General features: G+C 39.9%; 1 protein-coding gene across 1 annotated transcript in view; it reads left to right on the top strand.

Moving 5' to 3' along the window:
• Positions 1 to 24,112, top strand: part of LOC145248900 (putative thiopurine S-methyltransferase) — a 113,257-nt gene that overhangs the window by 272 nt on the left and 88,873 nt on the right. The gene's annotated exons all lie outside the window — the stretch shown is intronic.

Genomic DNA, 24,112 nt, shown 5'->3' with positions numbered 1-24,112 from the left:
TATACACACGTGACGCACCAAAGATCTACCATAGAAAAATTGGTTTACCATAGATAAAATTATTCACATTTAATTTCTAAATATATTTTTACTTGCTTATTGACGAAGAACGGCATCGATTAATTTTTTTTTATTATTATTATTAACTGCAAGATTGTCTGTTTATTGATAATAAGTTTTTAGGGGCAATCTTCTTTTTTTTTTCACGGATTCGGAAAAAATTCAATCATAAAAAAGACATTATTTCGGAAATCTTTTGAAATTTCACAGGTGAAAAATTTAAAATGTAAATAATGAATTAAAAAAAAGAAATGATTCCAATACCTTTCCCGATTCTATACTAAATTCCTGATTCTGATAAAATTGCAGATACCGATTCTGATTTTTTGTGAATCTCTAAATATTTAACTATAAAATTGGCTATTTTGTCCCGAAAACACATTGTAAATGTGCATATATTTTCTCATATGTAAAAACACGCGTGTGCAGGGTGATCTATAGATTTTAGTTTTACTCAATAATTAGTTTTAATTTAATAAATATTGATTATTTTTATTATTATTATTATTTTTTTTTTTTTTTTTTTTTTTTTTTTTTTTTTCAGCATTACTGTTCGTTCCGTAGTCTGGGCCTTTCTCTTGATTCCGGTTTCTCCTAGTCTTGTTTCCAAGTTCTTTGGAACTGTTCCTACAATTAATAGTATTATGTTAATTTTCTTCAGGTTCTTTTAGATTCTCTGGCAATTTATACCTCTTTTCTGTCTCCTCGTTCTTCACACTGTAGTCTGCTAGACGGCAAAATCTACAATTTGAGAGTTTTTCTTTCTTGTTGATTATTATGACGTCCGGTCTTTTGACTTGGATGGGTTTATCTGTTTGTATCTCCATATCCCAAAGGGTTCCATGGTTTTCATTTTCCAGTATAATTTCCGGTTTGTGTTTGAAACATTTATTATTATCATTACTTAAGTACTTTTCTGTAAGATTGGAATAACAATCGATGCAATGGTTCCCCATATGAACTGTGAACTCAGCGTACTGTGTTCGAGTTATGTCAAAGTTGCTGAATCATAGAGGAAAAGAATGCTTCCATATATCCTCCCTCTAGCTAGGAGTGAGATAATAGGACAGACTAGACTAACAAGTCTTGACAGTGCAACTTATGTAGAAGAAAGAAAACTTTGATATTAAGCCTACAACTCTGTGCTACACATTAATCGTCTGAAAAATCATCACTTACTTGTTGGAGAGAGTGGCGTTGCGTTTTCCAAAATTCATGGCCCACTTAAAACAAATCACGTGTGGACGGTCATCTGATAATTTGTGACTCAACTCTTTGATTAAAAAGTGCATGTTCGTATATATGTATGTAGAGAGGGCTCCCGTAAGCCGTGGTGAAAGCAACCTTTCTAGGAGAAGCAAATCTCTGATTTAAAAAACAATAAAGCAGAAGACCAGTACCCACATTAAGCTGGTCTGCAGTTTAATTTGTTGTTGGCTATCTTGCTCTTGCTTGTTGCTGGATCTCAACATTTTGAACCGAGAGAGAGACTTAGCTGTCGTACAAAGCTAAGACTCTGTAACATCATATTTGTATAGATACTCCCTCAGACATTTGGGCTCATGGATTTTAAATGTCTGAGGGAGTGGCACTCGCCTGACAAGACGTTGCAATCATCATATATATATATATATATATATATATATATATATGTATATATACGAACATGCACTTTTTTAGGGTAAGGGTTAGGGTTAGTGTTAGGGTTAGGGTTAGGGTTACGGTTAGTGTTAGGGTTAGTGTTAGGGTTAGTGTTAGTGTTAGGGTTAGGGTTAGTGTAAGGGTTAGGGTTAGGGTTAGGGTTAGAGCAAGTGTTAGGTTTAGGTTTAGGGTAAGGTTAGGGTTAGGGTAAGGGTAAGTGTTAGGGTTAGGGTTAGTGTTAGGGTAAGGGTTAGGGTTAGTGTTAAAGTTAGGGTTAGTGTTAGGGTTAGGGTTAGTGTTGGGGTTGGTGTTAGGTTTGGGGTTGGGTTAGGGTTAGGGTTAGGGTTAGTGTTAGGGTTAGTGTTAAGGTTAGGGTAAGGGCTAGTGTTAGGTTGAGGGTTAGTGTAAGGGATAGGGTTAGTGTTAGGGTTAGGGTTTTGGTTAGTGTTAGGGTTAGGGTTAGTGGTAGCGTTAGGGTTAGTGTTAAGGGTAAGGTCAGGGTTTAGGTTAGGGTTAAGGTTGGGGTTAGTGTTAGGGTTAGGATTGGGGTTAGAGCTAGGGTTAGGGTTAGTCTTAGGTTTAGGGTTAGGGTCAGTGTTAGGGTTAGGGTTAGGTTGAGGAATAGGGTTAGTTTTAGGGTTAAGGTTAGGGTAAGGGTTTCGGTTAGGGTTAGTGTTAGGGTTAGGGTTAGGGTTAGTGTTAGGTTTAGGGTTAGAGTTAGGGTTAGGTTTAATGTTATGGTTAGGGTAAGGGTTAGGGTTATTATTAGGGTAGGGGTTAGTGTTAGGTTAGGGTGGGGTTGGGATTAGGGTTGTGGTTAGTGTTAGGGCTAGGGTTGTGGTTAGTGTTAGGGCTAGGGTTAGGGTTAGTGTTAGGGTAAGTGTTAGTTTTAGGGTTAGTGTTATGGTTCGGGTTAGTGTTGAAGTTAGGGTAAGTGTTAGGGCTAGTGTTAGCGTTAGGGTTAATGTTAGGGTAAGGTTTAGTGCTAGGGTTAGTGTTACTGTTATGGTTAGGGTTAAGTTTAGTGTTAGGATTAGGGTTAGTGTATAGGGTTAGGGTTAGTGTTAGGGTTAGAGTTGGTGTTAGGGTTAGGGTTTAGGTAACGGTTAGGGTTGGGTTGAGGGTTGGGTAAGTTTTAGGGTTAGGTTTAGGGTTAGTGTTTGGGTAAGGGTTAGTTGTAGGGTCAGGTTAAGTGTAAGTGTTAGTGTTCGGGTTAGGGTTAGGGTGAGGGTTGTGGTTAGGATTAGTGTTAGGGTTAGTGTTAGGGTGAGTCTTAGGGTTACAGTTAGGGTTAGGGTTAATGTTAGGGTAAGGGTTTGTGTTAGGGTTAGAGTTAGGGTTAGGGTTAGGGCTATTGTTAGGATTAGGGTTAGTGTTAGGAATAGGGTTAGTGTTAGGGTTAGAGTGAGGGTTAGGGTTAGTGTTAGGGTTAGGCTTACTGTTAGGGTAAGGGTTAGGGTTAGTGTTAGAGTTTTGTTTGGGTTAGGGTTAGGGTTAATGTTAGTGTTAGGGTTAGGGTAAATGTTAGTGTTATGATTAGGGTCAATGTTATGTTCAAGTTAATGTTAGGGTAAGTGTTCGGGTTAGAGTTACTGTTAGGATTAGTGTTATGTAAGGGTTAGTGTTAGGGTTAGTGTCCCTGTTAGGGTTAGGGTTAGGGTTAATGTAAGGGTAAGGGTTAGTGTTAGGGTTAGGGTTGGTGTTAGGATTAGAGGTTAGGTTAGGGTTAGGATTAGGTTTAGGTTTAATGTTGGGGTTAGGGTAAGTGTTAGTGGTAGGGTTATCGTTTGTGTTAGGTTCAGGTTAATGTTAGGGTTGGGTTGGGGTTAGGGTTAGGGTTGGGGTTATGTTTAGGTTAGGTTATGTTAGGTTGAGGGTTAGGGTAAGGGTTAGATATAGGGTTAGTGTTAAGGTTCTGGTTAGTTTTAGGGTTTAAGTTAGGGTTTGTGTTAGGGTTAGGGTAAGGGTAGTGCTAGGGTTAGTCTTATTGTTAGAGTTCAGGTTAATGTTAGTGTAAGGGTTAGGGTTGGTGTTAGGGTTAGTGTTAGGGTTAGGGTTAGGGTAACGATTAGTGTTAGGGTTAGGGTTAGGGCAAGTGTTAGTGTTAGGTGTAGGGTTAGTGTTAGGGTTAGTGTTAGGGTTATTGTTAGGGTTAGGGTTAGGGTTAGTGTTAAGGTTCATGTTAGGGTTAGTGTTAGAGTTAGTTTTAGTGTTAGGGGTAAGGTTCCTGTTGCGGTTAGGGTTAGGGTTAGTGTTAGGGCTAGGGTTAGGGTTAGTGTTAGGGTAAGGGTTAGTGTTAGGGTTAGGGTTAGGCTTAGTGTTAGGGTTGGTCTTAGTATTAGGGTTCAGGTTAGGGAAAGGGTTAGGGTTCGGATTAGGGTTTGTGTTAGTCTTAATGTTCGTGTTAGGATTAGGGTTAGTGTTAGTGTAAGGGTTTTGTTAGGGTTAGGGTTAGTGTTAGGTTTAGGGTTAGTGTTACGGTGAGTGTTAGTGGTAGGGATAGGGTTAGTGTTAGCGTTAGGGTTAGGGTTAGTGTTAGGGTTAGGGTTAGTGTTAGGTTTAGGTTTAGTGTTAGGGTGTGGCTTAGTTTTAGGGTGTGGGTTAGGGTAAGTGTTAGGGTAAGGGTAAGGTTGAGGGTTAGGATTAGTCTTAGGGTGTGTGATAGGGTTAGGTTTGGGTTAGAGTTAGTGTTAGGGTTTTGGTTAGGGTTAGGCTTACGGTTAGGGTTAGGGTTAGGGGAAGGGTTAGCGGAATGGTTATTGTGAAGGTTAGGGGTAGGGTTTGTGTTAGGGTTCGAGTTAGTGTTAGGGTTAGGGTTCGGGTTAGGGAGAGTGTTAGGGTTAGTGTTAGGGTAAAGTTTAGTGTAAGGGATTTTATTAGTGTTAGGGTAAGGTTTAGTGTTTTGTTTAGGGTTAGTGTTAGGGTTAGTGTTAGGTTGAGTGTAAGGGTGAGTGTTAGGGGTAGGTTTAGTGTTACTGTTAGTGTTAGGGTTTGGGTTAGGCTGAGGGTTAGTGTTAGGGTTAGGGTTAGTTTAATGGTTCGGATTAGTGTTAGGGTTACGGTTAGTGTTAGGGTTAGGGTTGAGGTTAGTTTTAGTGTTGGGGGTAGTGTAAGGGTTAGGGTTAGTGTTAGCGTTAGGGTTAGTGTTAGCGTTAGGGTTAGTGTTATTGTTAGGGTTCGGGTTATGTTAGGGTTAGGATTAGTTTAAGGGTTGGTGTTAGCCTTTGGGTTAGGATTAGGGTAACGGCTAGTGTTTGGGTGAAGGTTAGTGTTAGGGATAGGGTTAGTGTTAGGGTAAGGGTTTGGATTAGTGTTAGGGTTAGGTTTAGTGTTAGCGTTAGGGTAAGGGTTTAGGTTAGTCTTAAGGTTAGGGTTAGTGTTAGGGTTAGGGTTAGTGTTAGGGTTAGTGTTAGTTTTGGGGTTAGGGTCAGTGTTAGGGTTAGTGTTAGGGTTAGGGTTAGTGTTAGGGTTATGGTTAGGGTTTCTGTTAGGGTTCGTTTTAGGGTTAGGGTTAGGGTTAAGGTTAGTGTTATGGTTAGGGTTAGGGTTAGGGTTTGGTTCAGTGTTAGGGTTAGGGGTAGGGTTAGTGTTACGGTTAGTGTTAGGGTTAGGGTTAGGGTTGAGGTTAGGGTAAGGGTTTAGTTAGGGTTAAGTTTAGTGTTAGTGTTACAGTTAGTGTTAGGGGTAGGGTTAGTTAGGGTTAGGGTTAAGGTGAGGGTTGGAGTAAGTGTTAGGGCTAGGGTTTGGGTTAGTGTAAGGCTTAGGGGTCAGGGTTAGGGTTAGTGTTAGGGTTAATGTTAGTGTTAGGGTTAGTGTTAGGGTAAGGTTTAGTGTAAGGGTTAGGGTTAGTGTTAATGGTTGGGTTAGTGTTAGGGTTAGGGTAAGGGTTAGGGTAAGGGTATGGGTTAGGGGTCGGCTTGGCGTGTGCATAAGGGTTAGTGATAGGTTTAGGGTTAGGGTTAGTGTTAGGGTTCGGGTTAGTGTAAGGGTTAGGGCTCGGGTTAGGGTGAGTGTTAGGGTTAGTGTTAGTGTTAGGGTTAGGGTTAGGGTTAGTGTTTGGGTTAGGGTTAGGGTTAGTGTTAGGGTTAGGGTTAGGTTTAGGATTAGGTTTAGTGGAAGGTTTAGGTTTAGTGTTAGTGTTAGGGTTAGGGTAAGGGTTAGTGTTAGGGTTAGGGTTGGTGTTAGGGTAAGGGTATGTGTTAGGTTTAGGGTTAGTGTAAGTGCTAGGGTTAGTGTTAGGGTAAGGGTTAGGGTTAGGGTTAGGCTTAGGGTTAGGCTAAGTGTAAGGTTTAGTGTTAGTGTCAGTGTTATAGTTAGGGTTAAGGGTAGGGTTAGGTTAAGGGTTAGTGTTAGTGTAAGTGTTAGGATTAGGATAAGGGATAGGGTTAGGGTTAGTGTTAGGGCTAGTGTTAGTGTTAGTGTAAGGGTTAGGGTTAGTGTTATGTTGAGGGTTAGGGTTAGAGTTAGTATTAGGGTAAGGGTTAGTGTTAGGGTTAGGATTTGGGTTAGTGTTGGGATTAGGGTTGTGGTTAGTGTTAGGGCTAGGGTTAGGGATAGTGTTAGGGTAAGTGTTAGTGTTAGGTAAGTGTTAGTTTTAGGGATAGTGTTAGGTTTTGGGTTAGTGTTAGGGTTCGAGTTCGGGTTAGAGTAAGTGTTAGGCTTAGGGTTACGGTTCGGGTAAGGTTTAGTGTTAGGGTTAATGTTACTGTTATTGTTAGGGTTAGGGTAAGTGTAAGGATTAGGGTTAGGGTTAGGGTTAGGATTAGTGTTAGGGTTAGGGTTGATGTTAGGGTTAGGGTTTAGGTTAAGGTTAGGGTTAGGGTTAGGTTGAGGGTTGGGTTAGTGTTAGGGTCAGGTTTAGGGTTAGTGTTACGGTAAGGGTTAGTGGTAGGGTCAGGTTAAGTGTTAGTGTTAGTGTTCGGGTTAGTGTTAGGGTTAGGGTTTGGGGTAAGTTTAGTGTTAGGGTTAGTGTGAGGGTTAGTGTCTAGGTTACTGTTAGGGTAAGGGTTTGTGTTAGGGTTATAGTTAGTGTTAGGGTTAGGGTAGTGTTAGGGTTTGGGTTAGTGTCAGGGATAGGGTTAGTGGTAGGGTTAGAGTTAGGGTTTGGGTTAGGGTTAGTGTTAGGTGTAGGGTTAATGTTAGTGTTAGGGTTAGGTTAGTGTAAGGTTCAGGTTAATGTTAGGGTAAGTGTTTTGGTTACGGTTACTCTTAGGATTAGTGTTAGGTTAGGGTTAATGTAAGAGTAAGGGTTAGTGTTAAGGGTAGTGTTAGTGTAAGGTAAGGGTTAGCGTTATTGTTAGGGTTAGGGTTAGTGTTAGGATTAGGGTAAGGGTTAGTGTAAGTATTAGGCGTAGTGTTAGGGTTAGGTTTAGTGTTAGTGTGAGGGTTAGGTTGAGGGTTAGGGTTAGTGTTAGGGTTGGGGTTAGTTTTAGTGTTAGGGTTAGGGTAAGGGCTAGGCTTAGTGTTAGGCTTAGGGATAGGGTTAGGGTTATTGTTAGGGTTAGGGTTAAGTTTTGTGTTAGAGTTAGGGTTAGAGTTGGGGTTAGGGTTAGGGTTAGTGTTAGGGTTATGGGTAGTGTTAGGGTTAGGGTGAGTGCTAGTGGTAGGGTTAGGGTTAGTGTAAGGGTTAGGGTTGTTGTTAGGGTAAGGTTAGTGTTATTGTTAGGGTGCGTGTTAGTGTTAGGGTTAGGGTTCGTGTTAAGGTAAGGGTTTGTGTTAGGGTTAGGGTTAGGGTTAGGGCTAGTGTTAGGGCAATTGTTAGGGTTAGGTTTAGGGTTATTGTTAGGGTTAGTGTTAGGGTTAGGGTTTGATTAGGGGTAAGGTTAGGCTTAGGGTTAGGTTTAGGGTTAGTGTTAGGGTTAGAGTTAGGGTTAGGGTTAGTGTTAGGTCTGGGGTTAGGGTAAGGGTTAGTTTTAGTGTTGGGTTTGGGTTAGGGTTAGGTTTAGGGTTAGGGTTAGGGAAATGGTCAGGGTTAGTGTTAGTGTTAGGGTTAGTTTTAGGGTTAGTGTTATGGGTAATGTAAGGGTTAGTTTTAGCGTTAGGGTTAGTTTTAGCGTTGGGGTTAGGGTTTGTTTTAGCGTTAGGGTTAGTGTTAGGGTTAGTGTTAGTGTTAGGGATAGGGTTAGTGCAAGGGTTAGGCTTAGGGTTAGGGTTAGTGTTAGTGTTAATGTTATGGGTAGTGTTAGGGTTAGGGTTAGTGTTAGAGTTTCGGTTAGGGTTAGTGTTAGCGTTAGGGATTGTGTAAGTGTTAGTGTTAGTGTTAGGGTAAGGATTAGTGTTAGGGTTAGGGTTGGGTTAGGGTTAGTGATAGGGTTAGGGTTAGTGTTAGGGTTGGGTTTAGGGTTAGGCTTAGTGCTAGGGATATTGTTAGGGTTAGTGTGAGGGTTAGGATTAATGTTAGTGTTAGGGTTAGCGTAAGGGTTAGGGTTAGGGTTAGTGTTAGGGTTAGGGTAAGGGTTAGGGTTATGCTTAGGTTTAGGGTTAGTGTTAGGGTTAGGGTTAGGGATAGGTGTATCGTTAGTGTTAGGGTTAGGTTTAGTGTCAGGTATAGGGTGAGATTTAGAGTTAGAATTAGGGTTAGGGTTAGTGTTAGGGTAAGGCTGAGGTTTAGTGTTAGGGTTAGGGTTAGGTTTGGGGTTAGGTTTTAGGGTTAGGTTTTTGGGTAGGGTTAGTGTTAGGGTTAGGGTTAGGGTTAGGTTTCGGTTTTGGGTTAGGGTTAGGGTTAGGGTTTAAGGTTAGGGTTAGGGTAAGGGTTAGGGTTAGGTTTAGGGTTAGGGTTAGGGTTAATGTTCGGGTTAGGGTTAGGGTTATGGTTAGGGTTAATGTTAGGGTTAAGGTTAGTTTTAGGTTAGGGTTAGTGTTAGGGTTAAGGTTAGATAAAGGTACAAAGGTTAAGGTCATAGCCCTCCACATATACTCTCCTACAACCAACGCCACTGGACCGATCATGACTACACTTGGTATGTTTAGGGTAAATTTTACCCATTGTGATTCTTTGTAATTGTTTAACAATATGAATGTCAACTTTGATATAATCCATCTCCTTTAAAGTTCATAGTTGGATTTTAGTCACTTCAGGAGGCAGTTAAAAAAATGTGAAACAACTTAAGAAATAGTTGCTCTTACATCATCACTTACTGCAAGGGTGCCTTCCAGCATATAGGAAATTCTAGCACAGAGAGCGCGTCTCTTTACTAGTATATACATCTTTCATTTTCTTCTTTTGCTAAAAAATAAGTTTTATACTCTGTGTGGCTAAACACACTTAAAAATATGCATTCATTTCTTGTTTTAAAATAAAAAAATAAATAAATAAAAATCATATTACGCGCACAAAAAGAAAGGAATAAATTTCAGAGGTGCAAAGATTTCACAAAATACGCCCACGCAAGTTCTGCAGGGAAGAAAACTTAAAGTGTGTTCTATTTGGCGGACGGAGTCGGGAGCATACCACGTGACAAAGACGTGCCCATTTTAACCAATCAACGCTCAAAGAAATACTTAATATTCAAACCTTTTTCCCAGCTTGCCTGGGAGCCTCTTAAAAATATATAAACGATGAGAGAACTCTTCTCATCCTCTCATTTCTTTTTTTCTCTTTCTCTTGTCAACTTCTTCGTTGCTACTTCCTTTAATCAGTATGACGAAACACACCTATTCGCACGTATGCACGCACCGAGAGAATAATGCAGAATTAAAGAGGCTCACACAAACATTTAAATGTCGCTTCTTTTCTTATTACACAAAAAGAACAAGCATGCTTTCACTAAGGAGAAAAGGAAAAAAAATGGAATTCTCTTCTTTATTCTTCCGATCCAATGAACATTCTAACAACTTTTACATCATAATCCTAACACAAACCCTAACACTAACCCTACCCCCAAACCCGAAACCTAACACTAACCCTAACCCTAAACCTAACACTAACCCTAACCCCAACCCTAACGCTCACACTAACCCTAACACTAATCCTAACCCTAACTCTTAATACTAACCCTAACCCTAACAATAACCTACTCCTAAAACAAACACTTACCCTAACACTATCCCCTAAACCAAACCCTAACACTAACACTAACCCTAACCCTAACCATAACCCTAAACCTAACCCTTACACTTGCCCTAACCCTAACCCTTACCCTAACCCTTACCCTAACCATCATCCTAACCCTAACCCAACACTAACACGAACCCTAACCCTAACCCAAGCCCCAACCCTAACTCTAACCCTACCCCTAACCCTAACCCTTACCCTAACACTAACCCTAACACTAACCCTAACCCTAATCCTAACCCTAACTCTAACCCTAACACTAACACTAACCCTGATCATAACCCTCAACCTAACCCCAACCTTACACTAACCGTAACCCTAACCCTAACACTAAACCTAACCCTATCCCTTACCCTTACACTAACCCTGACCCTAACCCTAACCCTAACACTAACCCTTAGCTTAACCCTAACCCTAACCTAAATCGGACCTTAACATTAACCCTAACTCTAAACCTAACCCTTACTCTAACACTAACCCTAACCCTAACCCTAACACTAACCCTAACCCTAAAAATAACCCTAACCCTAACACTAACACTAATCCTAACTCTAACCCTAACCCTAACACTAACCCTAACCCTAAACCTTACCCTAACCCTTACCCTAACCCTAATACTAATGGTAACCCTAACCCTAACACTAAACCTAACTCTAACCTTAACCCAAATCCTCACACTAACCCAAATTGTAATCCCAACTGTAACACTAACCCTTACCCTAACCCTAACCCAAACACTAACCCTAACCCTAACCCTAACACTAACCCTAACCCTAACCCTAACACTAACCGTAACCCTAACCCTTACCCTAAACCTAACCCTAACACTACACCTAACCCTCACCCAAACCCTTACCCTAACACAAACCCTTACCCTAACCCTAACCCTAAACTTAACCCTAACACTACCCCTAACCATAACCCTAACACTTACCCTAACCCTAACCCTAACACTAACCCTAACCCTAACCCATACACTAACCCTTACTCTAGGCCTATCCCTTACCCTAACACTGACCCTAACCCTCAACCTAACCCTAACCCTAACCCTTAACACTAACCCTAACCCTAACCCTAACCCTAACCCTAGCCCTAGCCCTAGCTCTACCCTAACCCTAACCCTAACACTAACCCTAATCCTAACACTGACACTAACACTAACCGTGACCCCAACCCTAATCCTAACACTTACCCTAACCCTCACCCTTACGCTAACACTAACCTTTACCCTAACCCTAACCCTTACACTAACCAGAACCCTTACACCAACCCTTACCGTAACGCTGACGCTACCCCTAACACTACCCCTACACCTAACAGTAACCCTAACCCTAAACCTAACTCTAACACTAACCCTAACACTAACCCTAACCCTAACACTAACCCTCAGCCTTACCCTAACCCTAACCCTAAAACTTACCCTAACCCTAACCTTAACACTAACCCTAACCCTAACACTAACCCTAACACTAACACTAACCCCAACCCTACACCTAACCCTAACACGAACCTTAACCCTAACCCTAACCCTACCATTAACCCTAACCATAACCCCAACCCTAACCCTAACCGTAACCCTAACACAAACGCTGAACCTAACCCTTACCCTAAACCTAACCCAAAACAAAACCCGAACCTAACACTAACCCGACCCCAACCCTGACCCTAACCCTAACACTAACCCTGACTCTAACCCTCAACCTAACCCTAACCCTACCACTAACCCTAACTCTTCCAATAACCCTAACCCTAACACTCACCCTAACCATAACACTGACACCAACACTAACCCTAACCCTAACCCAAACCCGAACCCTAACCCTAACCCTACCTCTAACCCTAACACTAACCCTAACACTAACCCTTACCTTAACCCTAACCCTTCCCCCAACCCTTAACACTAATCCTAACCCTAACCCTAACCCTAGCCCTAGCCCTAACCCTAACCTTAACACTAACCCTAACCCTAACCCTAACACTAACCCTGACCCTAACCCTAACAATTACTCTAACCCTAACCCTTACCCTAACACTAACCCTTACCCTAACCCTAACTCTTGCACTAACCCTAATCATAACCCTGACCCTAACCCTTACACTACCCCTAACCCTAACCCTAACACTAACCCTAACCCTAACTCTAACACTAACCCTTACACTAACACTAACACTAACGCTAACACTACCCTAACCCTAACCCTAACCCTAAAAATAACCCTAACCCTAACCCAAACCCTTACCCTAACCCTAACACTAACTCTAACACTAACACTAACCCCACCCTAAACCTAACCCCAACCTTAACCCTAACCCTAACACTAACACTAACCCGAACGCTAACCCTAACCCTAAACCTAACACTAACCCTAACCCTACCATTAAGCCTAACCCTAACCCTAACACAAACCCTAACCCTAACCCTTACCCTAAACCTAACACCAACCCTAACACTAACCCTAACACTAACCCTGACCCAAACCCTAACCTCAACCCTAACACTAACCCTAACTCTTCCACTAACACTAACCCTAACCATAACACTAACACCAACACTAACCCTAAGTCTAACTCTAACCCTAACCCTTACCCTAACCCTAACCCTAAACCTAACCCGAACCCTAACCCGAACCCTACCTCTAGCACTAACACTAACCCTAACACTAACCCTTACCTTAATCTTAACCCTAACCCTAACCCTTACACTGACCTAACCCTCAACCTAACCCTAACCCTAACCCTTAACACTAACCCTAACCCTAACCCTATCCCTAACCCTAACCCTAACCCTTACACTAACCCTAACACTAAACTTGACCCTGACGCTAACCCTAACCCTAACACTTACCCTAACCCTAACCCTTACCCTAACACTAACCCTTACCCTAACCCTAACCCTTACACTAACCCGAACCCTTACACTAACCGTAACCGTAACCCTTACTCTAACACCTACCCTAACACTAACCCTAACACTGCCCTAACCTCCCTTAACCCTTACACTAACCCTAACCCTTACCCTAACCCTAATCCAAACCCTAAACCTAACCCGAACCCTAACCCTGACACTAACCCTAACACTAACCCTTACCTTAATCGTAACCCTAACCCTTACCCTAACCCTAACACTAACCCCAACCCTAACCGTAACCCTTACCCTAACACGAACACTAACCCTAACAATAAATGTAACCCTAATATTAACAGTAACCCTAACCCTTACCCTAACCGCTAACACTAAACCTAACCCTAACACTAACCCTAACCCTAACACTTACCCTAACCCTAACCCTAACCCTTACACTAACCCTTACCCTAACCCTATCCCTAACCCTAACACTGACCCTAACCCTCAACCTAACCCTAACCCTAAACCTTAACCCTAACCCTTACCCTAACCCTAACCCTGACCCTAACCGTAACACTTACCCTAACCCTTACCCTAACCCTAGCCCTAACCCTTACACTAACCCTAACCCTTACCCTATCTCTAACCCTAACACTTACCCTATCACTAACCCTAACTCTAACACTAACCCTAAAAATTGTTTTGTTGGTGTGTGTTAATTTTTGTAAATAAATGAAGTTTATTTCGTATATTTGATTTTTATTTATTTTTTTTTTTTATTGTTTATTAGTAGTGGAAAAGGGATCTAATCAGACCTGATTACCACTACAACTCCAATTTATATTAATTGTCGGTATGGTTCTTAGCGATACCCACAGATGCTATCGTCGTCCAAAAATGGCCCCAGCCTGGTCAGGGGCAATTCTACACATGTCTGGATTCATCTGTAAAACTTTGATAAAATCTTCGTTATCAACGTGTGAATTTTTTTTTTTTTCTTATTAATGATTGCAGTTTGTTCAAGAGCAAATTTTCCAAGAAACCAGGATGAGGAAAAAGGATGTGGCGATGACACTAACTCATCTCTTTCTTGTTCTATAATAAAGAAACCCACACGACGCGAAGCGAATGTGACTACGTCCTCGAAGCAAAATAGCGATAGACTCTTAGTGAAAACGTCTACAAAACGAAGCAGTAGCAGATTGGACGAACTGATCAGCCGTCTACCTGACTACGACAAATTTCAGACTTATGTCAATCACCTGATTTACATTCCCAAAAAGAGTCGCAAAAAAAGGTTTCTGTGACATCATGGAACTTTTTTTCTGATGTGTAAGATCCTTGATTACTTTATTATTATTTTTTTTTTTTTTTTTACGTAAATGAAAAATTTTAATCCTTGATATATGTTTTGATATTTAAATCTCTAGTATTATATAAAAGTCACTTTGTCTGTTTGTGTGTGTGTGTGTGTCCGTCTGTCTGTTTGTGTGTGTGTGTGTGTGTGTGTGTGTGTGTGTGTGTGTGTGTGTGTGTGTGTGTGTGTGTGTGTGTGAGAGAGAGAAAGCGAGAGAGAGAGAGAAAGCGAGAGAGAGAGAGAGTTCCTCATAGGTTCCAAAACGGCTGAGCTTATCTTTTGCAAATTTCACCCGAATGTAATTTATATGTACAACATTGTTCTTAGATATGTTATGTACAGAAATTCATCCGGTAAGTATAGAAGATCGAAAAAATCCGATCCTAAAAATAGTTTTTTCTCATAGATAAAAAAAAAAGAGAAGGATATTTACAGGGGAATTTTTATACGTTACACCGGCAAGGGGGATATTCAAATCTTAGCAAATGATTTACTCTTAAAAATGACAACATTATTGACATCTGGAAATATAGCTTAGTCGTAGAGCATTCGACTATAGATCGAATGATCACCTGTTCAAGCTTGGGTGTACCTCACCATTTTCTTTTATTTATTTTTTTCTCTTTAACGAGTTCAATTTACGATAAAAGAGGAGGTACCATTTAAAATCGGCGCAAATCATTTCTTCGTTTGCATATTTTAAAACTACACATCAATCAGGCGTGACTTTTCCAGAGCATTCATCGTCAAGACCAAATATCAGCTGAAGTGATATTATAAAAAGAAAAACACAGACGGAATTTGATGAACGACATTATCATTATTATTTTTTATATATCTTATTCATTCATTCATTCATTTATTTATTTATTTATTTATTTATTCAGAAATTAGTCCACCGGGCAAATTATTCCTCGTAATATATAATATGCAATAGAGGATTGAGTCTATAATAATACATACATAATCTGCATAAAATAAAATATCATGTTTAAGTGTATTGCTCAGGTATTAACGTCAAATGAAAAAGTAAATCGTAAGATAAACGTTTTGGTTTCGATTCTCGGTGGTGGCGTATGGCCCTGAGGTTTTTTTTGGTTAATGGATGGAGAAGGGGTGAAGGAAATGAGGCCATAGAGGTCACAACAAAGAATACATTTAATTGACAATGTAGAATCTGACTCCATGCAATTAAGGACAGACGAATATTGAAGGTTGAGAACCGGTTTTATTTATTAATGACAGTTTTAATTAGAAGAGGTAAAGTGTTCGTAGGATGTTTGTAGGTGTGTATACATTGATAAGGAAATGACTTTTGTAGGCTTGTATAATTTAACAAAGAATGAATGTTCGTAAGCGTACCTATCTTTTCGGACGACGGGGGTGGTAAGTGGGTGGCCGGTCGTGCTACTGTCGGTGATATGTGCCCTGGCTTTTAACTTGAGAGCGGCGACTTCTTTCCTCAACAGCTAGTAGCACGGCGTCTTCGCCTCCCATGTTTTTCTCCTTTTCTCTTTTTGGTTTGTGTGAATTAGGCATTGGTTAGAATTGAAGGCGTTTTGGCCCATAACATGAGAGCGTAGTCGGCTTCAGTTCACTGGTGCCTTATTTCTTTTTCTTCTTCATCTCTTTAGGTCGGGTGGGAGAATCCGTCCGTGCGTTCACTGACGCACTAGGGTGAATCTCTTCTCTCTCCTTTTTGATCCCCTCATTTTATAGTCGCAAACCGGCTCCCAGTGACTGTGATATTTTAGGCCTTTATTTTAGGCGCGGAGCTCTGCCATTGGTTGATAATTCTTTTGTGGTTATCTTATTTTTTCTTTCCAAGCGGAAGCGATGCGTGGAGCCATGTGCAAACGACGATTTTTTATTTTGTCTCACATGGTAGATGCGTTAACATCAGATTGGCTGCCAATTCTCGTCATGTTCCCACAGGCGCACGAGTCATTTTTTAAATCATTACTATATATTAGGTCCAATCTAATATAATAATAAATACGAAATCTGCATTAATCAAAGTATCATATTTAAGCGTATTTTATAGCCGGGCAATGCCGGGTGGCTTACTAGTTTAATGAGATTTGTCTAAAGCTTTAAGAAATTTAAAGTTTTGAATAAACAAACAAAATGCGTTTAAAACAACGTTTAAGATGCAAATATTTTATTGAAAATTATTAGATATTTTTAACTTGATTTTTTTTTTTTCAAATTAATTTTGGACAGTAAAATATTCATCATCGGAGTAGTTATTTTTTATAATTAGTAATAGCATTGTCTCCTATTTTCCTATTGTTATCAAGCTGTTTTTACATGACATCATTTTATTTTACTTTATTTTTGGAATCCTTTAAAATGAGGTTTCAGAATTTGTGCATTCATTCTTTTTGCGGACTGTTATCCTGAAGAAGGCTAGAGGATGAGTTGGCCGAAACGTGGTGAAACAACAACAACAACAACAACAACTGTGAAGGATAACAGTGTGCAAATAAACGAATAAACAAATAAATACACCGGTTATCTTCTGATCACAGAAGTGCAGCATCTTTTGTGTGAACTGTAAATTAACTGCTGAGTGCTCTGAGCGTTGTGTCCCTAATCTTGAAATGAACGACAGCATACCGAGTTCAAGTGGATGAGTAACCTTGATAAGTTTATTAATCTGTTATGGTCACCCCTAATTGCTATTAAGGATTTTTAAACTTTACTTTTCTTTGTATTATTTGGATTCATCAGACTACTGTTCCCATCTTGAGTGTGATTTTCACAACGTTTCGGTCGATGTAACTTCCGACCTTTTTCAGATGTATCTTGTCGAACTCGGGAATCGATGTAACCTCCGACCTTCTTCAGGTGTATCTTGTCGAATTCGGGAATGCTTCTGTTGAATTCGGGAATTTGGAAACGTTGTGAAAAATCGCACTCAAGATGAGGACAGTAGTCCGATGAATCCAAATCATACAAATATTCAATCCCCATCTCAAAAATGCAGAAACTTTTACTTTTCTTTTTATTAATTTCGAATAGTAAAATTTCCATCATCAGACAAAGTTTTTTTTTTTTTCTTTGTTTGTCTATTTGTTTGTTTAGTTGTTTTTTTTTTTTGTTTTTTGTTTTTTTTTTTCATTAGAAATGTCCTTGTCTAGTGCTGTTGCCGAGGCGGTCGTCAGATGTTAATGCACGATGTAAGGTGAAGAACATCTCTTTAATTTGAGCTTTTTTAAGTATAGTATGTGGTTGCACTCGTGTAATGAATTATCTTAATGTAATTGAAATTTTTTGAATAAACAAAAAAAAATGTCTTTGACACAAGATGCAAATATTTCATTGAAAATCATTAGATTTTTCTAAGTTGGCTTTTTTCTTATTATTTTCTGATAGTAAAATATCCATCATCAGGGAAACTGTTTTTGTAAATATCCTTGTCTCGTGTTATGATCGAAACGGTGGTCAAATATTGTTACACGATTTTTGGGAAATTTTAGTTTTCTGAAACCTTTCAGCCTTTAAGCGATGCCAGTGTATGGTGGGAGGTCTGCATTTCTTGCTCAGTCCCCTTGGGTGTCATTCCCCCCCCCCCTGTTCGGCGTGGCGGTGGGGTTGGGTGATTCTTTGAATCATCATCATCATCATCATCTGTCACTATCCTTGCCCAAAAGCAATAGGTCAGAGAGTTTAGAGAGAGAGAGAGAGAGAGAGAGAGAGAGAGAGAGAGAGAGAAAGAGAGAGAGAGAGAGAGAGAAACAGAGAGAGAGGGTTTGAGAAGGAAGGGTTCTTTGCCGGCTTTCTTTAGATTCAGAGGAATCTCCGTTTTTTTTAGGGGGGGGGCTCCGTTGATAATTGCCAAACTTTCAAGGTATTTCGTTTCATTCCCCGTTAATTGCAGGACAAAAAGACCCTATTAACGGTGGAATTATTTATTGCAAGAAGACCGGCGAGAGGAATGGATTGTGTTGTTGGGGAAGGGGGCGGATTTTTTTCTGTAAGAGATACAGAGGTTAAATTTGCTGACCAGCCAGTACAGAAGAAAACAAGCAGGTTTTCACCTATACCCATACGATTCCAGGGACTGAAAGGAAAAGAAATTCCATCAAGGAACTTCAAAGACGAGACAGAGAAATGGGTTAAGAAAGAATTCCCTTGGGAGTAAAAGAACTATTTATAAAATGTTTTTTTATATTGCCTTTTAGATAAGAAAGCCAATAATTCGTACCTCTAAAGGGGCTATTTTTAAAAGAAAGAAGAGGACATTTTAAAGACATTTTTTTAAAATATGTTTGCATGCTTCTTGCCTTTCAGGTTTTTATTTCAAGTAAGATTGTTCCTTTATTTTTAGTAGGTAAATGAGAACTTTTCTTTTTTTTCAGATTTTGTTGCTATCGTTTGGACGATAAATTTAATTTCGTCACTCCAATCAATAGAACTAATTCTTGAATTACCTCTCAATTAGAGACACCTTTTTTTACGTATGTTTTCATTTTTATTTTCCTAATTGTTACTTTAGAGTTAATTATTTTTAACCGTTGCTTTGGGAAGCAAAAGCAACTTCTTTTTTATTCCTTGAATAAAATTTGGGTTAAATTAATATACTTTTCGGGTCTAGTTTTCATTTTCTCCTTTTTTATTTCTTCCCTTTTTTATTGCTTACTTGCCCATTTTTTCTCTTCCATTTATTGTTTCCCAGAAATTGATGAACAAGTCAAATTTTCTTTACTCAAGGTGGAATAAATCTCTTTACTTGTAGCTTTATTCAGGCGCGTGGTCGCGGCAATTCAATGAGATTCGTCTAAAGTTCTTAGAAGCGTCTTTGAGATATTGAAATTATTAATAAACATACAAAATTTCTTTTAAACTATACTTAAGATTCGACGGTTTCATTGAAAATCATTAAATTTTTTACTTATTAATTTTTGATAGTAAAATCTTCATCATAAGAGATTTCTTTCGATTTTTTAATTAGAAATATCTTCATCTCGTGTTATTATTTTCTATGTGTTCAATTATTTACATTTTATTTGTCTAATATAATAGAGAATAATATTTTTGCATGAGAAAATATCATTAAAAACATAAACCATTTAACCAAATGAATGAAGTATCCAGGATAGCTAAACAGATTGTAAAGACAAGTATGGATATTGTTGGAGAGAATTTTTTTTTTTACAAGGTAGTCACTACTTATCAAGGCCCGGAAGCGACTCGGGGATAAGGTTTATTGTGTGTACAGTACGTTAGTATTGGAGATTTGATAAAGTGTCTTACTTAAGGGGCGGTTTATCAGGAATTTGTTTATGTTGGACTTGAAGACATCCAGGTTGTAGTCAGGTGGGAAACAGGCAAACAGAACAGAGTTCCACAGGCGTGCACTTCTAAGAAAGAAGCTTTGTTCATGGAATCTACGTTTGGTTTTGGCACAGATAAAGAGTGGGGAAAATTTTTGACAGTGGTTTCAGCTAGACGGGTGTTTATCATCAAAAGATTGGCAGGGGGGAGGAATTGGAGCTCAGACGAGCACTTGCCATGGAAGTAACGATAAAACAAAGACAGGCTCGCAACGTCTCTTCTGTGGGAGAGAGGTTGCAGGAAAGAGAAAAGGGTATCCCCCACTAAGCCACGAAGCCTATTTTGTACTCTGTCAAGGCAGGATAGGCTGTTTTTAGCAGTTCCTGTCCAGATGTGGCAGAAGTACTCCATCCTTGGACGTACTTGGCTTTTATATAGATAGAGAATTGCATCAGCAGTGAGATATCTTTTGGAGCAGTAGAAGGATCCTACCATTTTTCCAGCGACCTTGGCAACTGACTTGATGTACGTGCTCCATTTCAGGTCAGGAGTAAAGGTCAATCTCAGAAGCTTATGAAAACATGGAGCTTCCCCTAGACGAGAGCCATCCATTTCAATTGATGGCAAATGAGGATCAGAGCGTTGATGATGTAAAGATAGGAGCTTGGTTTTAGATGCATTAAAAGTAACCAGCCACCTCTTCCGCCACTGTACCACGCGCTCAAGATCAGAGGAGAAAGAATCAGAGAGAACTTTGTCATTTACGGCCTTTGATGTGTTGCCATAGATAGTCGTGTCATCAGCATAGATGTGAACGAATGATTTAAGAATGTGTTTTAGGAGATCATTGATGTAGATCAGGAAGAGAGTTGGGCCCAGCATGAACCCCTGAGAGACTCCAGCATTAATACTGAGGGCCTCCGATTTCTGCCCATCAACCACTACTCTTATGAGCATATCAGAGGGAAATGATTTAATAATTGAGAAAACATTTCCAGTAATACCGTAGCTGGAAATTTTGTGAAGTAGGCCCTTGGGCCATACCTTATTGAAGGCCATTGATATTTCAAGCGCAATTGCCCTAGAAAGGAAGCCTTTGTCAAGAAATTCACTAATCCTATGAAATATAACTGTTAGCACATCTGCTGTAGATCTGGCAGAACGGAAACCATATTGAGTGTCACTAAGAAGTTTATTTCTGCTGAGGTGATTGACTACTTCTATTTAATATGGATTCCAGCAACTTACTCATGACACACAGGAGACTTATTGGTCTGTACTAAGAGGGAGACGACTTATCACCTGAATTCTTAAATACAGGGCATACTGATGAGGTTTTCCAGGATGTTGGGAAGCATTTCTCCTTAAGGCAACGCTTAAACAGTTTTGTAAGTATGGGGGCAAATTCTGGTTGAAGCTTTTTCAGCACTATAATTGGAATGCCGTCAGGGCCAGTTGCTTTACTGGAATCAAGGTTCGTGATTAGCTTAGCGACCTCAGACACAGATATTTGTATGCTGCATCGTGTGTTGTCTGTTATAGGAGGAAATATGGGGAGTTGGTGGCCTTCGTCGCATATGGTAGAATTATCTGCAAAGTTCTTTGCAAATAGTCTGGCCTTGTCTGATGCTGACGAGTTGACCTCAGGTCTATTGATGATGGCTGGGATAGAACGCATGCTTCTGTTCAGGATCCTGTTTGCTATTTGCCAAAACTGGTGGCAACCAAGTCGCTGCTCAGCTACTTTGGATTTAACAGACTGAGCATATAGTTCTCTTGCATTTTTTATTACTCTTTTACAGTGGTTGCTGACAGTCCTGAAAACAGCTTTAGTCTCAGTGCATCTATTACGTTGATAGCTATGGAAAAAGTGATTTCTGTGTGGGTTATGTTTTTGTTGGAATTTTTTGGATGGTATGAATCGGTTTATGCCTACAATTAACCATTTGGTCAGGTCTGATACGATGGAGGACACATCCTTTTTAAACATGGAAAGTAGAGGTAGATGAGATATAAATGTATGGAAGCTATCCCAGTCAGCCATAGAGTATCGACATACAGTACGGTGGAAGGTACGTCTAAACACTTATTGTATTTCGTTTTTATCTTAACTGATACAACCGAGTGGTTGGAAGATTCCAGAGGAGACAGAACAGAACATGAACATAGCTCAGGGGAAGTTATGAGAAAAAGGTCTAGAAGGCTAGTGTGCTGACCGGAGCACATGGGTGGGTTCGTGAACAATCTGGGTGAGGTCATAGGCAATGGCAAAATCATGACAAAACCTCTCCTCATCATCTGTCTTGTTCGAGTGTGTCAGTCATTCCACATTGTGGACATTGAAGTCACCACAAATGTGGATGTTAGCCAAAGGGTGAGCAGACAGGATGTGGTCAATTTTCTCAGATATGCTCTTAAAAATAGTAACTCCGCAAATATAAATGCAGTGGTGTAAACAAGTTCAACCTGGAAGCACATATAAGGTAAATTAGGGTCTTCTCTGGAGATATCCCTGCCACATGAGAAGCCATCATATTTCATGCCCATGGCGATCTTGAGGATCAGATTTAGATGTTAGGGAAGTGGTCGGCCCTATTCCAGGAAGAATATGTCCGGTTTCATCTCCTGTAATTGGGTTTCAACCTCTGGAAGGTTGGAACGTAGACCCCTGATGTTGGAGAAGGAGACATGGTAGTAGGGATCTACATTTGAAGAAGGGGTTTCATGTTTATTCGTGTTTTTTTTTCTGGAGATATTTCATGTTGAGGATTTGGGATTTGTGGAACAGGTCGACAGATTTGGTTAGAGCAGGACAGAGAGGGAAAGCAAGAGAGAAAAAACCGTGAAAATTAAAAAAATGCTGAAGAAGTATTTGGTCCACCTATAAGAATTGAGAAAGAAATAGTACGGGAAGCTGTGAATAAAATGAAGTAGGTTAAGGCTGAAGGGTCTTCGGGCGTTTTTGCAGAAATGTTAAAGGTTCATGTGAAACAGACATTGAGATGATCACAGTTATCCTCAAAGACTGGGAACTTAGTACAATTATAAATAACAACGCTAATCATTAGCATTATTTGGTCCAGTTATAAGAATTGAGAAAGAAATAGTGTGAGAAGCTGTGAGTAAGATGAAAACGGGAAGGTTGGAGCATCCTTAGCCGTTTTAATAACAATGTTGAAGTTGTCCTGAAAGACTGGGAATTAAGAACAAAGTACAATTGTGAATTGTTACTGGAAAGAGATATGATACATTAACACAGGTTTAAAGAATTTCAATAAATTAACAAAAAGATGCAACAGTTTTTGATTAATTAAAAACAAGAAACATTTGTAAATATATCGGATCTACCTCTATGTTCTATATTTAAAAAGGATGTGTCCTCTATAGTATCAGACCTGACGGAATGGTTAATTGTAGGTATAGACCGTTTCATACCCACGAAAAAGTTCCAGCAAAAACCTAACAGCCAGCCATGGTTCTCTCCAGAATGTGCTGCTGCCATTGCGCACAGAAATCACTTTTTCCACTGCTTCCAACCTAATAGATGTATGGAAACTTAAGCCGCTTTCAGAACTGCCAGCAACCATTGTAAGAAAGTAATAAAGAACGCAAGAGAGTTGTGTGCTCAATCCGTCAGGTCCAAAGTAGCTGAGAAGTGGCTAGGTTCCCACCAGTTTTGGCAAATAGCAAACAGAATCCTGAACAGAAGCGTGTGCTCTATCCCAACTATCATCAATGAACCTGAGGTAATCTCATCAGCATCAGACAAAGCCAAACCCTTTGCCAAGAACTTTGCAGATAATTCTACCCTTTGCGACCAAGGCCGCCAACCCCCAATATTTCCTCCTGTATCAGAAAACACGCTATGTGATATACATATATCTGTACATGATGTTGCCAAGCTAATCAAAAATCTTGATTCCAGTAAAGCAACTGGCCCTGACGGTATTCCAATTATAGTACTCAAAAAACTTCAACCAGAACTAGCGCCCATACTTACAAAACTGTTTAAACGTTGTCTTAAGGAGAATTGCTTCCCATCACCCTGGAAAATCTCATTAGTATGCCCTGTATTTAAGAATTCAGGTGATCGCTCATCCCCCTCTCAGTACAGGCCAATAAGTCTACTGTGTGTCATGAGTAAATTGCTGGAATCTCTGTTAAATACAGAAGTAATCAACCATCTTAGCAAAAATAACCTTCTTAGTGACACTCAATATGGTTTCCGTTCTGCTAGATCTACAGCAGATGTGCTAACGGTAATATCTCATAGGATTAGCAAATCTCTCGACGGAGGCAACCTTTCTAGGGCAATTGCTCTTGACATATCTGAGGCCTATGGCATAAAGGTTTACTTTACAAGATCTCTAGCTATGGTATAGCTGGAAATGTCTTCTCAAATATTAAATCACTTCTTTCTGATAGGTTCATAAGAGTAGTAGTTGAGGGGCAAAAATCAGAAGCTCACAGTATTAATGCTGGTATCCCTCAGGGGTCGATCCTGGGCCCAACTCTTTTCCTGATCTATATTAATGATCTTCCAAATCACATCCTTACATCATTTGTAGACATTTATGTTGATGACACGACCATTTATGGTAGCACATCTAAGACAGTAAACGACCAAGTTCTCTCTGATTCTCTCTCCTCTGATCTTGAGAACGTGGTACAATGGGGAAAGGAGTGGCTGGTTACTTTTAATGCATCTAAAACCAAGCTTCTGTCTTTACATCATCAACATTCTGATTCACATCTCGCATCAATTGAAATGAATGGCTCTCATCTTCAGGAGGCCTCAAGTTTTGACACGCTTCTGGGCTTGACAATTACTCCTGATCTTAAATGGAACACGTACATCAAATCTGTTGCCATGGCC

This window comes from Euprymna scolopes, chromosome 27, assembly GCF_053919585.1.
Source record: "Euprymna scolopes isolate OS-2025 chromosome 27, ASM5391958v1, whole genome shotgun sequence".
NCBI lineage: Eukaryota > Metazoa > Mollusca > Cephalopoda > Sepiida > Sepiolidae > Euprymna > Euprymna scolopes.
Note: the sequence above shows the minus strand (reverse complement) of the source record. Positions and strands in the feature narration are given on the sequence as shown.